Source organism: Cariama cristata, unplaced genomic scaffold, assembly GCF_000690535.1.
Source record: "Cariama cristata isolate BGI_N322 unplaced genomic scaffold, ASM69053v1 scaffold5653, whole genome shotgun sequence".
NCBI classification, from domain to species: Eukaryota; Metazoa; Chordata; class Aves; order Cariamiformes; family Cariamidae; genus Cariama; species Cariama cristata.
In genome coordinates this window covers 66,293-81,796 of record NW_009606624.1, presented here as the reverse complement: position 1 = coordinate 81,796, position 15,504 = coordinate 66,293, and positions in this window count along the sequence as shown.

Sequence of the window (15,504 nt, the reverse complement as noted above, 5' to 3'; positions counted from 1 at the left end):
ACAGTAAGGATTTACCTCTTGCAAACTTTCCCCTGGCATGATTTTACTTAAGGACTTTACTTCATGTGGACTGTGTGGTTTCTTTTTTAAGAATAGAGTCAAAGTTTGTACTGCAGGAAAGTTTCAAATCCTGTACTTAGGGAATCCTTTTGAGAGCGCAACACATAGCCTTCATTGCTTCAATTTTCCAGAAAGCACAGTGAGTCAAAGCAAAAGAGAATAGAGTGGAAAAACAGAATGCAGTTCCATACTAGAGCTACAGCAAACCTCAACATAAAAGTTCACATAGACACCATAAAAGTTTACATACAGACAATAAACAAAACCTTGCTTCAGAGCCAAGTTACAATTAAAGCAGTGCAAAATGAAGTGACTGAAAGACATTCCAGCATGTACCAATTAATATCAGTATTTTACCAAGGAGGAGAGGGGGGTGTGTGCAAAGCAGAAATATCTTCAAATTGTATCTTATTCTTCCCAAAACAAAAAATTTTATTCATGTCTTGTATTCCATCAGGGCTCAGCCCTCCAGAATGCTGAGCAACCACAGCTCTCAGAAAAGTATAGGATACTTCATGGCTTTCAGGATCTCGCAGAACAAAAATATACTATTGTATTGCATTTACGAGCACAAACACTAGCTTTTCAAATCAATGAACCCACACAGCAGATTTTTGAGTGATATGTACAACATGCAGGCTGTGGAAACTGAATCTGACCCAAAGTCAATTGAATGATTCCTATCAGTTTCCCTGGGACTGGGACCATGCCTTTATGTGTTTTTGAAAGAGGTCAGATTGACAGTCCTGGAGACCGTAAGTTCTGTTTATCCACATAACAAGCACAGTACAGGCAGGAGCATGCGATCTTAATCCACACTGAGGCCCCTGACAGGGGGCCTCAATCTTTCATTGGAAAAACATCTTTTTCAGGTGAAAAGGGAACTTACTCTGGGTAGCCCATTTACTCCTTGGCCTCTCCGCTGAAGCTGCCAATTACAGCCAAATGTTGGCAGCTTATTTTTCCTTCCCCAAACTATTGTCACCTCCTGTGGTGCAGATTTAATTGAAACACTTTTGCCACTAGTTGAAATGAGGATTTGTAACTTACTCCAGCCACAGTTGTAGCTAACTAGGCCAACCGGCTTTGCAGACTTATTTATTATGTTATCTTACAGAATTAACTAGAAGTGTGAACAGCTTGAGAAAGCCCTGACCTTGAAGAGAAGGTAGAACCCACTCCTTAAGTTTGCATTTATTTGTATGCACAGCAAGACAGTGAGAACAGTCATGACTGACACCTTTGGATGGGACAAAGGGATCGATTCTTGTGCAAAGGATCAGTACAAGCACCAACAAATCCCTCAGCAGAGGGGTAACTTACAGCCCTGTTCCGTTAGCTACTCATTAAAAAGTCTCGGCCACACTACATTTATCTTAAAAGGAAATACATGAAATAAGGCATTTCAAATATGTCAACATAAAAATAATCTCTCTTAATCTGCTATATTTTTCTATCTAGAAATTATTTCACTTTCTAATGCATATATATTTCCCACTCTGAATTTCAGGCAAGACTGCAGTTACGGAAAAAAAATCTAAACAAACCAGACTTTACTGAAAGTTAACAGTTGTATAGATTTAACTGCAAGAATCTACAGAAATTTGAGGTGGAGTGGGAGCATTCTGCATTAATTTTTTTAAAAAGAATAAAACTTCACCATATTGAACTCTCCAAGAGGAATAGTATTGTTTAATTCAATTCTACAGCATTTCCTAAAAGGGCACTAAAACTCATGTAATTTTCTTTCAGTTCTTTCATCATCTAAGTAGATGTTTCAAATAATACCATTCCCACTGAAGAGCAAGACTCTTCCATTTCCCCATTTATCCGCCCCCAACCTTCAGCATGCTTCCACCTGTCCCATCCCACGTGGCTGCAAACCACCAGCTTGGAGGTGAAGAATGCAGGTCTTGTCTATGTAACCCACAACGGAGTTGACAGAGCTCACCTGAGGTGTGAGAGTGTCATGTTCCCCAGCTCTGCAAGGGGCTTTTGGGCAACTGAGATGAAAATCAGCCCTGCACCAGGGTGTAAGTGGTTTCAAGAGAGGGTCTCTGGTAATTTTCAGGATGTCAACTAGCTCTCTAAACACTTACCTTATGCTATCCAGCCTTTTACCACCTAGTTTTGACACAATGCACACACACAGAGAAAGCTTTGCAGCTCAAGAAACTCTTCAGAACATATAGATGAAGTCAGTCTAAATAGTTTTCCCCCACCCTGACTCCATACTGGGGCTAAACTGTTCTGTCGTTTTAAGAAAGCTACAGAAGGGGAAAACGCTCATTTGGAAAGTAAGGGAGGTGCAAAAAGTCTCAGTCTATCCTCTTCTCGGTTTACAGACATGTCAGGCCCTTAAGAACAAAGGCCAGGAGAACTTCACAACATGGAAGGGTCTGGTTCAGCTCAGGATCCCTTCTGAAGCTTCCCCTGATGTCACTGCTCCACTATTAGCAGCATCGCCAGTTTGTACTTTCCCTGAATGTGACCAGTGCACAAAAGCCTGCCTGCCTTCATTATGTTTATCCTCAATGCCTCTGCATGGCAGGACAGTGCTTCCATCCCCATCTTACAAAAAGAGAAGTACAGCCCAGAGATTTGTGCTCAGCCCAGACAAAACTGCTTATATGTCTGACTGTTGCTGAAATCACGGGTATGTGATTCAGGGGCACTGAACATTTAGGTCTAAGGTCATTTGCATTAACTCTCATGGGAGGTCTGCAGCAAACTCATAACAACTTCCATTCTCTTCCATCCCTTGCTTCAGCCCCCATGTGCTTGCCCATTGCTTTAGCAACAGTTTTATGACCTGGGCCAGAATCATCTGTGTAGTTCTGAAAGCAAATGGTACCATAACAAAAAGAGATGCTTCCTGCCTCTTTCAATTCTTTGTGTTCCCCACATCTGCTTTTGTTGCCCTCGTTTAGGAGAGTCCCCTGACATCTTTATGGAAAATACAAAAATATTAATATAGCCTTTTTATTATTATTATTTACTTTTTAAATGTGGAACGAATTTCCAAGCTGGCAAAAAGTAGGTCTGCAAATACTTGCTGAAATCCAAACTTAGTTTTCTTTGCTTGTCTGCACCACTGTGAAATTGGAATTACCATGCCGCAGGAGCACCCAACTGAAATCCAAACAGATTCCCACTTTCCTCTCAGGATACTCAAATTTTCCAGCATCTCTGACTAATTTAAGGATTAACAGATCTTTGGGATCATGGCCCAGTGTAAGGAGGGGGCCCAACATCTAAGCCAGGTGCAGCAGGCAGCTGTGAGTCAGAGTCCAGAACAGAGGGGAAACTCTGTTGGCATACTTCAGAGCCGATAGTTGCTGGCTGGCTGGAGGCCTAATGTTAAAGAACTATAATTAGGACCTGAGGGGCTATGGAAAGAGACTTATAGCACCATCCCAGAGTCTACATCACTTTGACCTGAGAGAAAGGCAGAGGCTGAAAGTCATCCCACTGGAGGGATGCTAGCGGACTAGTTATTACAGGAGGCGAGCCGAAGAAACAGAGCCAAAACCAGCACCTTTGTGCTCACAAGGCCAAGTCAGGCACAGCTTGTAAAAGACTGAAAGCAATACGCTGTGACATCTAAGTGGCTACCACTTGCCCGTCACCAAGCTGAGAAACCCATATCTTTCTGCAGTCTCACATACAAGCACACAGACCAGGCACAATTTCTTCAAAATTAATGACATTACATTCTCATAAAAAGCAAGGAAATCAGAATAACGCTCACCACTTCTGAGGAAGAAAGGGTTCACTCCAAGATGACTGGTCTTCAATGCAAGCATCTTATCAGTACCCGACAAGGAAAGAATAAATCATCCTACTCACAGTTCATCCCTAGTTTGATAACTCCTAGCTGAGGAATGAAGGACATCCTTCTGATTCAGATAGGAGGAACAGGTTGGTCAGGCCTCTCTGGATATAATGAACATATGCAGGGACTTGTTGCCACTGAACTGCATTTTGCATAATTACAGAATTCAGTGATTTTGATGGAATTGTCTAATCTCTGTTCCCTGTTCCTGAAGTCTCATAATAAAACGTCCTGTTCTCACATCAACTCCTTTCTATTCATAATAACCTTTTGATCACAACCCTATTTAAAAGTCTGGTGCACTTTGTCAAACAATTTACATTAAACTCTCAAGGTGACATGCCTCTGTTACCCATGCAAAAGCAAACATTTGAAAACTCCCTCCAAAACAAGGGCACATGCACAAAATTGAATGTTCACAGTAGGTCTCCAATCTCTTGCTTGTCTGAACAAGAGACCTAGAAAAGAGGCTGAAAATGACAACTGCACATCTGCAGACAGCTCTGCAGTGCCTCTAACCTTGGCTTTAATTCTTCTACTGGACGTCATTCAATCACTTCCTCTCCAAGGGGAAACATTCAGCTACAGCATAGATGCATACAATGTGGCTGGCAGTAAACCACACCATGGGACAGAAAATGTGACACAGATGTGACCTTTTGGCTCTGTGAAATACTAATTACCAATTAGCTCAGTCAGCAGAGAGAAATTAGACAAACATGCAGAGATCTGATACCTTCTATCCAATAGAGACCTACAAACGCAAGCACAAGTCAAAACATTGCAATGACATGGTTGCCTTGGCGCAACAGCAGATTCCAAATATTTTTGCATCACCTCAGGATACAGCTCCATTAATACTCTGTCACTATCCTTCTGGTTTTTGGCAACTGATCTTTTTACTGCTTCATGTCTGTAACTCGTGCTGTTAAAGCTACGAGTCCCAGTGCATATACTCTGAAAACAGCAGATGAAATCACAGAGGTTGAAATATATCTTTCATATCAGAAAACATATTTGGATTGTACTTCAACCCAAGATCACTGGGTTGACTAAACAATACTCTTTACATATCTTAGCACAAGCAAAAGACAAAAGAAATAAAAACCCCCTTTGATTGGAGAGTAAATCAAGCAAGATTCTAGATTTGGTCTGACCCTTGGTTTTGAACCCATCTCTCTGTCCAGCACCACTCTCACAGGAATCAGTGTCAAATATAGTAGTAGAAGGGTTCTCAAGATGCCAGTGAGATTTTAATTAACTGAAGTCTCTGTCATTTTTTCAATGCAGAGACAGAATGTCTGAGCTTAGCACAGCAAAAAAAAAAATTATTCAGGATACCTGTTCTAAAGAGAACCACCAGCACAGGCTGTATTATTTTCTTTCCCGACACAGCCACTGCCCTTCAGTACAATACAGGACACCAAACTCTAACCGCTTAGTCTGCAGATCTTCAGAATGGTGCTGGCTCAGGATTCTCTTGTCATTATCTCCTTGCTCTATGCAAGCCTGAGAAACTTTCGTAACAGCAATTCCCAAGTTGTGGTCTACAGGGAGCTGCCTTGCTCTCCTCCTTATTTCCATAGAAGTCCTTGTAAAGAAAGTATATGCACCAGCTTAGCTCTTGCAACATGATAAGATGAGGAGACCAGCCAGCTGGAATCTTCCCCTAGAGATTGAGCAAGAAATTAAAGTAAATCCAATAAGCACCAACTTGAGGCCTGAAGCTGTCAGCCATAAATAAGAAGAAACAGCCTTCGAGTGGAGAAAGAAACAAGACAGCCAACTGGCCAATCGTCAGGGCAAAGAGAGAATGAAGTGAAATAAATGGAGGACAAACACACACAATTATTATTCTCATTTCAAAGGTCTGACTGTACAGAAAACTATGACCCTCCATAATTGCTGCAGGCATGTTCACAATGAAAGAGAAGGTGATGTCCACATGGCATTTAAGAATGGCTTCCCCCCAAAAAAAATCACTGAACTGAGCTTTAGAACAAAGACTGAAGAAAAAAGGTATGTAAAGATACAGGGATTACGGGAATGAGATAAAACACAACATGGATTTAACGACAGTAGATCATGCCAGATTAATCCAGTATCTTATTCCTAAACTAACTGATGTTCTAAGGAAATACAGCAGAAAAATACAGCAGACTTAGTTTAACAAAACTTCAAGGGATCATTTGATAAAATGCTATATCAGAAATATCTTATTACTAAAGATGGCAAAGATGGAGATTAGACTGGTGAGGAGCTGCCTAAAAAGCTTGATTTGTGTTCACAAAAGCTCCAGTTTTGGGCTGGCCATTTCATATTTTCATTAACATTCACAGCATAAGAGCGAGGAATGAAACAGAAACTGCTGATGACAAAGTTGGAAGGCCTCATTAACAAGAAAACTGGGGTATCATACAGGAAGAACTTGGTAACTTGTGACTGGAATGACAGAACTAGGACGTAATGTATCTTGGATCTGTTATTAAATCTGCCACGGGTTTTCATACAAAGAACTTTCAAGTGGTAGATCTAAATGAATGAAAAATGATTGGGACAGGTGTGGGTTTTTTTAGCTTCCCCAGCAGCTTAGTGCAGACCTCATGAATAAAAAACATCTAAAGCTTTAATTTAAATCTTGTGATGCAACAAACAAAATGTTTGCAGAAATGCAAGTTACATGATAGCACAAAAGCACAAACTGCACTTTACAGCACAGAGTACATAGAACATGGTTTTGCATTTTCTTCCACACTAGACTTAAATGTAGCCATCCTGAAACTCTACCCTGCAGGACTAAATTACAGTAGGTAGGTATGTATGTATTGCCCCTGCACAGCCTAGACTTGTGTTCAGTTACCCCTGAAACATGGAGAACTGCCTTCATAATGAAGCTAGCACAAGTTGAAACCAGCTTGTGAAACATCTAAGTTTAGGCAACAGATCCAACAAGGTTTCAGGCCTTGAGGTATAACTGTCAAATCCAAAATGCCACAAAGTTAGCTTCCAATAGCATGAAAATACTTTTGAAGTACAGGGGAGGACAGGGAGAAGAGAGGTGACAGTGAATGCAGGCAGTGAGATAACGCTAGGCATTGTAAGTAATGAAGTCATGGGTAGGTCTTATTTTCTTTTAAAGGCTTGAGTTTCACCTTTTTTATATCTGTAAAGACATCACAGATATTCGCAGAAGAAATCATACCACTCACACAGGATTTCCATTTTTCACAGGGGCAGAAATGCCAAGATATCTTTCACGATTTTAGTAGCAACTCCAGTAAGATTTTCTTTAGTCTAGCAAGAAGACTAAAAATAACTGTTCCACTGTTAAATTTCAGTTTGATTTTCAACATAGAAACCTACCATTTTAAATCCAAGATATTGTGGTATAGAACTGATAAACAATTATTTCCTATCACCAACAAAAAGGCAAAGATAAAAAAGTGTTCTATAAAACTGCTCTTCAAAATACTATACTTGAAGAAGGAAAAAAGAAAAACAGTCTCCATATGGCCTAATTCTCCTCTGTGGATCTAAGTTTAGCCCAGACTATGTTTACTACATTGCATCTGTCATCCCTCTGACTGAGCTTCCATGTGAATCACAGGAAGCCCAGGATATCACATACCATAGAAAACTAAGCCCAAGTACAGTTCACTGGCTCACGAAGAGGACTGGAATGTGTAATATTTAAATTAAAATTTCTGGGAGAAACCACAGTAAAATGCAAACCTAAATTTAAGGGAATATCTGGTGACCTTTGACAAAAAAGTCAAGACAGTACATAGAAGATGGGTCCTCTGATCAGTCAGAAAAACAATTCCCTGGCTGTTGATGGCAAATATTTGAGGAAGAGATTTTGTTAATTCTGGTTTCAGACACACTTTATGAATATTTTCTCTGCTGAGTACCTCAAAGAGAAGCCTTATCATATTGTTGCAGTTTAACCTGGCAAGCAGCTAAATACCACACAGCCATTCACTCACTTCCCCCCAGCGGGATGGAGGAGAGAATCAGAAAAAAGGTAAAATTTGCAGGTTGACATAAAGACAGTTTAATTGGACAGGAAAAGAAGGGAACATAGTAATAATGCAATTGCTCAGCACTCACTGACTGATGCCCAGCCCATCACCGAGCAGCAAGCCGCCACTCCCTGGCCAATGCCCCCCAGTTTATTGTTCAGCATGATGTCATATAGCATGCAATATCCCTTTGGACGGTTTGGGTCAGCTCTCCTGGTTGTGTCCTCTCCCAGCTTCTTGTGCACCCACAGCCTCCTCGCTTGCAGGGCACTATGAGAAGCTGAAAAGTCCTTGAGTACGCACTGCTCAGCAACGACTAAAACATCGGTGTATTATGAATCTTATTCTCATCCTAAATCCAAAATACAGCATTTTACCAGCAACTAGGAAGAAAATTAACTCTATCCCTGCTGAAATCAGAACACATCTATGGTGTTTAAGGCCTTGATTCTGTAAATACTTATGCACAAGAACAATTTTATACATAGAAATGGCAGCCTCTTGTTAAATGGGATGTTCACTTGCATGAGGATACTCATTTAGCTCTTTAATATTGTAACTAAAGCTAAACTAAAACTGCAATGAGACCTGGAGGAATTATGTGTATTTGACAACTCAAGCATGCCATCTTTCTTTCTTCAAAGAATTATTCCTTCACATCACGTTCTGTGAAGAATTCTTTGAAATACATGTTTGGTTGAACTCACGTCTGCTTCCTGATTCTTCCCCCACCATCTGTTCTATTTTCTGCTACTCACTTTCACTATAGGATTGGTCATCCAAGTCACTTATTTTTCCTGTTTAGTTGAATGATTAGGCTTTAAAAACAAAAAAAAAGGGTATTTCAAGATGGCTGTGTACTGTTTCTGAATGGAATGCATTGACATGCATGTTTGGAAGGCACAAAAAAATCTAAAAATCGAGAACAAAAATTTTACTAAAATGATTTTTTCAGAAAATTAATTTGAAGACATCACAGCATTGTTTCTCTCTTCAGAGATTAATTTCAAATTTTTAAAAATGTAATTTCCCAAAAATACTAACAAAACAAAGCTCTGTCCATTAGATGAAGGTTTCTGAAACTACCTTTAGTTTAGAGAACATTTTCCTAAAAAATAGCTTGAATGCACACATATGAACTGAAAAATCTTATTTGGCTTAGCACGAATATCTGTGCATGCTCACATTTTGCTCTTTCGTTTCACATTGTTTATGAAAACCGCATCACTTTATAAGGATATATTCAGCTCCTTGTCACTTATAAACAAATCACGGTCTCCAGAGAAAGAGCAGAAAAGGGAAAAGGCTTCTCCTTTCCCTCAAAACATTCACACTGAACTCTGTCATACCCATCATATGGCCAAACTGCAGTTGCTCTGAGAAACACAGTGGTGGATTGTAAAGATTCATGAAAACAGACAAGTGCAAAGGCATAAAAAAATGACAGAAAAATATTTCCCAATTAATGTCTATGGAAACCTAGTCAGTGATCCTCTAAACAAGAAACAGAAGGAATGTCATATGGTTCCATTGCATCTCCTGAATGTTCCCAACTAATAACACGTGCTCACTGAACAAATTGAAATGACTGGTATGTTTGAGACAATGAATGAAGTAGTTGTAGTGAATTACCTGTTTAACATTACTTAAAATGTTAATACAAATTAGAATATTTTAAACTCTTACCGAAATCCTAGTGGAACTACAAACATCCATCACAGCATTCAGGAATCTTCACTGAAGGATTGCACAAAGAATCCTTTGCTGAAAAGACAAGGAGGGAGGGGGGGGGAAAAACAGTCTCTAGAGAATTCTGTCTGGTTTGCTTCAAATATTCTCCCTGCAATTCTCCATCTCTGGAAGACAAAGGAGGGGGAATCTTCCCCCTGATGCTAGTGTGAATTTAGCTTATGTCTTTGTGTCTCCATGGAGACAATGTAAACACATCTGTTTTCTTTTTGCACTTGTGATGGAAGCATTCTACACAGAATTCATCACTGCAGGGAATGAAAACATTATCTCAGGGTGGAAACAGGGAGAATTCTTTACCACAGTGACCACAGCAGTCCTGGGTTAGTTCATTTCCATCAATGATCAGTGTCACCAGAAAAGACCAGTGAGTGTAAAGGCATAGCTTAAAGCTCAGGGTTTGTATCTCTTGATACTTGAATTTAATGTTTAGTAAAGTAACAGATATTAAGCTCATCTTGCTAGGGGAGAAATAGAGATACAAATGCAGGCTATTCAAGGTCATCAGGTGAAATGTAACATTCTAGAATTCTGAAATGTCAATATGATATTATAACGGTGCCACAGCTGTTATACACCGTTGCCCCTTTGTGTAGCCACTACAAATCAATAATTCCCAAGACCGGACAACAAAGCTTCATTGTAGAAACTATTCCATATTATTTGTAACTTTATTTTACATTTCCCCCAACATTTATTCATTGCTAGTTAATGAAAGAGGAAAATATATTGCACTGCAACTGTGTCACAGTTATTTGTTCCTCTCATTAAACACATTTCAACTCCAAAACTGGCAAAGGAAAGTGAAAGTTTAAACCAGTGTTCATTGTTTCAATAGCTGCATGTTCATTCACCACCTGAAGTATGTTAAGCTATTTTTAACAGTCATAAGAACGTCCCATGTTCCTTGTTAATACATGAATATAACAGAGTATATCTTTCAAACATCACTGTCCACAAAAGGAGGAAATTGAGATATCCTACCAGAGTTTTGGTGTTTTTAATAGAATCAAACCATTGATTTTAGAAAATACACATTTACCACAACCACACAACCTTCAATATCCATTCCTAATATTCCAGCATTTTATTCTTTAGCCTTCAATATCAAATAATCCCATGATACACTAACCAGTTTTTGGCTATGACTGCAAGCCTAGAAATAAGAAGTTCTTTCTGTAAAGTACCTTCTCTTAAATAGAACTGATTACTCTTTGCCACACAAAGTCCTTACAAAAGTAAAGAAACAGAAATGCTGTTTTAAAGATATATTGGAAATTGCAAACACCAAATCTTTTCGTTATGGACTAGTAAAGTACTAGTAGTTTGCTGAAAAAAAAAAACCACACACCCCAAACTTTAATACATATGCTTTATAGGGGGAAAGTATTAAGGATATTAAGAATATGGAAAGCAACTAATTTGTATGTTTAATAGCTTATCATTTTAAAGGCCCTTGACAGGCCTCAGCAACATAATGTTCTTCTCACACTCACGATATAGCATTCAGAGCTTCAGATTCTGTTAACTACAGTCCACCTTGGGCTTTTCCAAAACACTAACTGAAGATGGGATTTTTGATATTTTCGCTTTGTGCTACTGAATAACTATTATTTCCCAGACCTTTGAGACTGAAAGAAATGGATATGTGTAGCCCCTGTGTATAACAATATATTCATTCATACATGAAGGCTTTAGGCCCTTTCAATAAAAGCATTTATTGAAATGCAATAATCTCAATATTTAAAACATATCAGATTAATTTGTCTTCAACAAAATACTTGCTTCTCAGACAAACACCAGCAAACAGAGCAGGCATCCATCTATTCTGTGCAAGCCTATAAATGAATGACACTACCTGATAGTGTTTTGCAATGTTTAATATTGTGGTCGTTATTTTCTTCCCTACTAAAGAAAGCTGTAAAATTATGAGGATAAAATTGTGCAAAATTACTTTTGTAGCACTGAAGTGACAGAAATCATTCCCTTATCACGGAAGTCTTTTTGCTTTGCAAGACGAGTGGCAAGACATGCAAAAGGGAATAAATCATTCAAACCCTTGGAGCCCTTCCCCTCACTGTTCTCCACCCCAAGCTTCTTTCTGTTCATATTATATAACTAAGGTAATAAAATATCTCATGTGACAGAGATGATGATAACAATAAAGTAGCAACAAATTTAGAAAACAGTACTAGGTAGCTACTCTAGGTTAGTTATCTAGAGTACAAAAGCCACTTCCCTAGAGAGCTTCCACCTGCAGCTTTTTAAGTTCTTGCTGTTCTCAAGGTGTATGCATTTGTATGTTCACACAAGTTTGAAAGAAGGTGTACTGCATCATGATTCATCAAGGAAAGCAAATACAAAGAACCTGAATGTAGAGAAGTATACTTGAACACTCTCTAGTTGAATAGAACAGGTGGTAAACCTGTTCTGCTCCTAAGTGAAACAAACTGACAACATCTCTATTGACTTCAATGGAACAATACACTTCACACATGTCAAAGCACCAATTCTTGAAATTTAATTTATTTTGTTAGGGTCCTCCTTTGAAAAACCCTGTAGGTATGTAAAATTTACTTCCAAAATCCAATCAAAATCTGATGAAAATGAAATAAAGTCTTCCATTAACTTGGATGGATACTGAATCAGACTGTGAACCATTAGCACAAACACCTGCAAACCCAATAATTAGCTATTTACTGTTGTGCATTTTAATTTTTGAACAATGATAATCTGCAATACACAGATTGCTACAATTCTTTCCTCAGAATTCTGTTCTGCTGTGTTAATTTCATAACATTTGTTTTCCCCTTTGTGACAGGGTTTACTAAATTACATATTCTGATTTATATCTAGCTCCACTTCCTACTAAGCTTGTTACATGCTTCATTCAATAAACTTTATAGCCAGCTCCCTAAAAATAAACACGTTTACTTCTGAGATGTCACCTTAAAAGATATAAATTCATCTGACAGAAGAAAAGAGGTAATTGCAGATAAGAACTCAAACCTAGGTTTTGTCCCTCTCAATCTCAATACTTCAAATTGTCCAGAAACTCACATGAGACCAGGATCTGGACACAATAGACATTTATCTGACCTCCATGCACAACTAATACTAAACAGATACGCATTCTTGGGAAGGATTATGCCTTCCTGGTAAAAAAACTACCAACACCATGAGGAAGAATTAAAGTAATCACATGAAAGGAAAGAAGTTTAAGCATAAACTTTAAGATAATAAGTGGTATTTATAGCTGTCTGCAAAACACCACGTAAGTCTAAAACACATGGCTTGGAATCATTTTGGTGACAGGCACAAATGAAGAGGAGGCATGAAGTAGTAATGTGAAGTGCAGTGCCCTTATATGCTCAAAGAAACATACCTTTATACATTTTTGCTTCTAGCATAAATCACTCTCTACCTCTGCCCTACCCATAAACCAGACTCAGCTAAGCCTTATTTCCTTTCACAAGTCACACATAGAACACATACCTCCTGGCTTCCTACTCTGAAGGTAAAACTATTCTTATCATGCCAGTTTATGTTTCTAATGAACAGCACCTTACATTTGCATTTTATGCAAAATCTATAGCAATTAACACAAAAAGGTCTTTGACATCAGTGGACTTGGAATCAGTCTTCAATCTCTAAGTTCAGCTTGCAAGTGACATGGAAGCAGAATAAATACTTTACATCCAGGGCAGGCAACAAGCAAAATCAAATGTCTAGAATTAGACAGCACCAAGGCTAATGAGGAGAACCCCTTCTCTTCAGGTGAGAAAGAAGTATCAGGTTCATTGCTTGCTAGTTTTCTGATATTCAGGCAGGTTTCTAAAAATAAGCTCTTGCTTCAATTTGCTTTCTATTTCCTTAAGAGAAGAATTTTAAATCATATTACAAAGGTTTGGAAATGAGCTTCTGTGGGCAGCAGAAGTCTGAATAGCATCTAGCTTCTGCCTAATTAGTTCAGGGAAAATTGGAAGGTGAGATTTTGTTAGTCCAACCTTAACATATAAAAGACTCTTGCTTTCTAGGACAATAAAAGACAGTTTGTGAATAATTCATACTTTTGTTTCAGTGTTGGGTTTATCCATTTAAATGTTTCACATTTATTAGCCACACTCCAGTCATGGAATTTGTCCCACCAGTTTCAGTAATGGCAACTAGGTCACAGCTTTCTAACAGCACAGTGGCTTCCAGATTCTCCTGTTTATTGCCCATGCTGCATGCATTGGTGTAGAGGCACTTCAGCTGGGCTGTCAGCTGTGTCATGTTCTTAGAGGAAGACTGTTTAATCCCTTTGAGGTATTTCACTGGTGTTTCCCTGTTGGCTCCTATTACCTCAGGAGCCCCTGGTTCATCTCCATAAGACTTCAAGTGTGCTGCAGTGTAGCCAGCGCATCTCAGAGCAACGGGCTGAAGGCCCTTGCCAGCACCGGATCCCTCTAACCTTAGTGTCATCCCACAACTTGTCACAGGCAAGCCTGATATTATACCCCCTTCCCCTTCAAGCCTATAAAGCTCAGGCAATGAGCCCTGCTAGCTTATGAACAAAGACTCTCTTCCCCTTTTGAGAAAGGTAAACCTCATCTGATGCCAGCAAGCCTGGTGCCGTGTAAGCCATCCTCTTATCAAAAAACCCCAGATTGTGGCAGTGACACCAGCCACGGAGCCATGTATTAATAGACTGGGCCCACCTGTTTCTTCCAATGTCATAGAGGAAAAAATAACCTGTGCTCCATATTCCTTCACCAACTATCCCAAGGCCCTGAAGTCTCTTTTGATTGCTCTTGGACTATGTGTTGCAGCTTCACCACCACCCAGATGGAATAGCAGTAATGGGTAATAGTCTCAGGGCACTGCCAGGCTAGGAAGTTTCCTAGTGCTGCCCTAAACAAAGGCCCTACGGAGGCAGTGGGCTTCCCTAACAGAAGGATCTGTCTGGCATATTGAACCCTGTGATCCCCTCAGAAGGGAGACACCTACAACTATAACCTGTCTTTTCTTCCTTGTGGAGGTGGTCATGATACAAGGGGGTTGGCCTTTCTGACCTTGGCAACACTTCTGGTGTAGACTTCTGGTGCCATGTCATTGATTGACTGGCCTTCCACATCCAGAGCCTCATACCTGTTGTACAGAGGCACCTGGGAAGGCAAGGAGGGGGTTCACCTGCCACCCCAGGCATGGACTTGCTTCCATTTGCTCCTTTCCTTTAAGCTACTGCCTTCAGCCTGGCAGGGGGAGGATATAGGTTCCCTCTGATTTTGGTTTTTGGGTTTTTTTCCTGGTGGATGTTCCTGTTTCTGTCTCAGGGAGAGCAGCGCACAGATCCATCCATCTATCCCTCCGTAACCTTTCTACTTCCTCTCTGCCATGAGGCTGAGCAGATCACCCACCTGGTCACACCTCACACAGCTCCTCTCACCACTGCCACCCCTTACCAGTGAAAGGTTCCGGCACTCCCTGCAGGATGAGGCCTGGATGGCTGCATGTTTTCGTGGGAGCTCTGTCTGGGTTGCAACATCCATTCTGGTGAGTGCAGAGGACACGGCTTTCCACTGGAGCTGATACCATAGCTGAGCTCCTTCTGAGGGCGATGACCACCAGCGGAACTCACCCCTTGAGCTGACAGGGTGACTACGCCCTTCTGCACACGCCACGCTCCCTCCACAGCACTCCTCCCTCGCGCCCGCCAGGCCGCCTTTTATAGGCGTGGCGGAGTGGCCGCGGTTACGCTGGCAACGCCCAGGTCTCGTCAGTGCCTCTCGCGAGAGCTGCCGCCTCCCGGCAGGTCTTTGCGCTGCCCCGGCGTTTTACCGCCTCTGGAAATCGGTC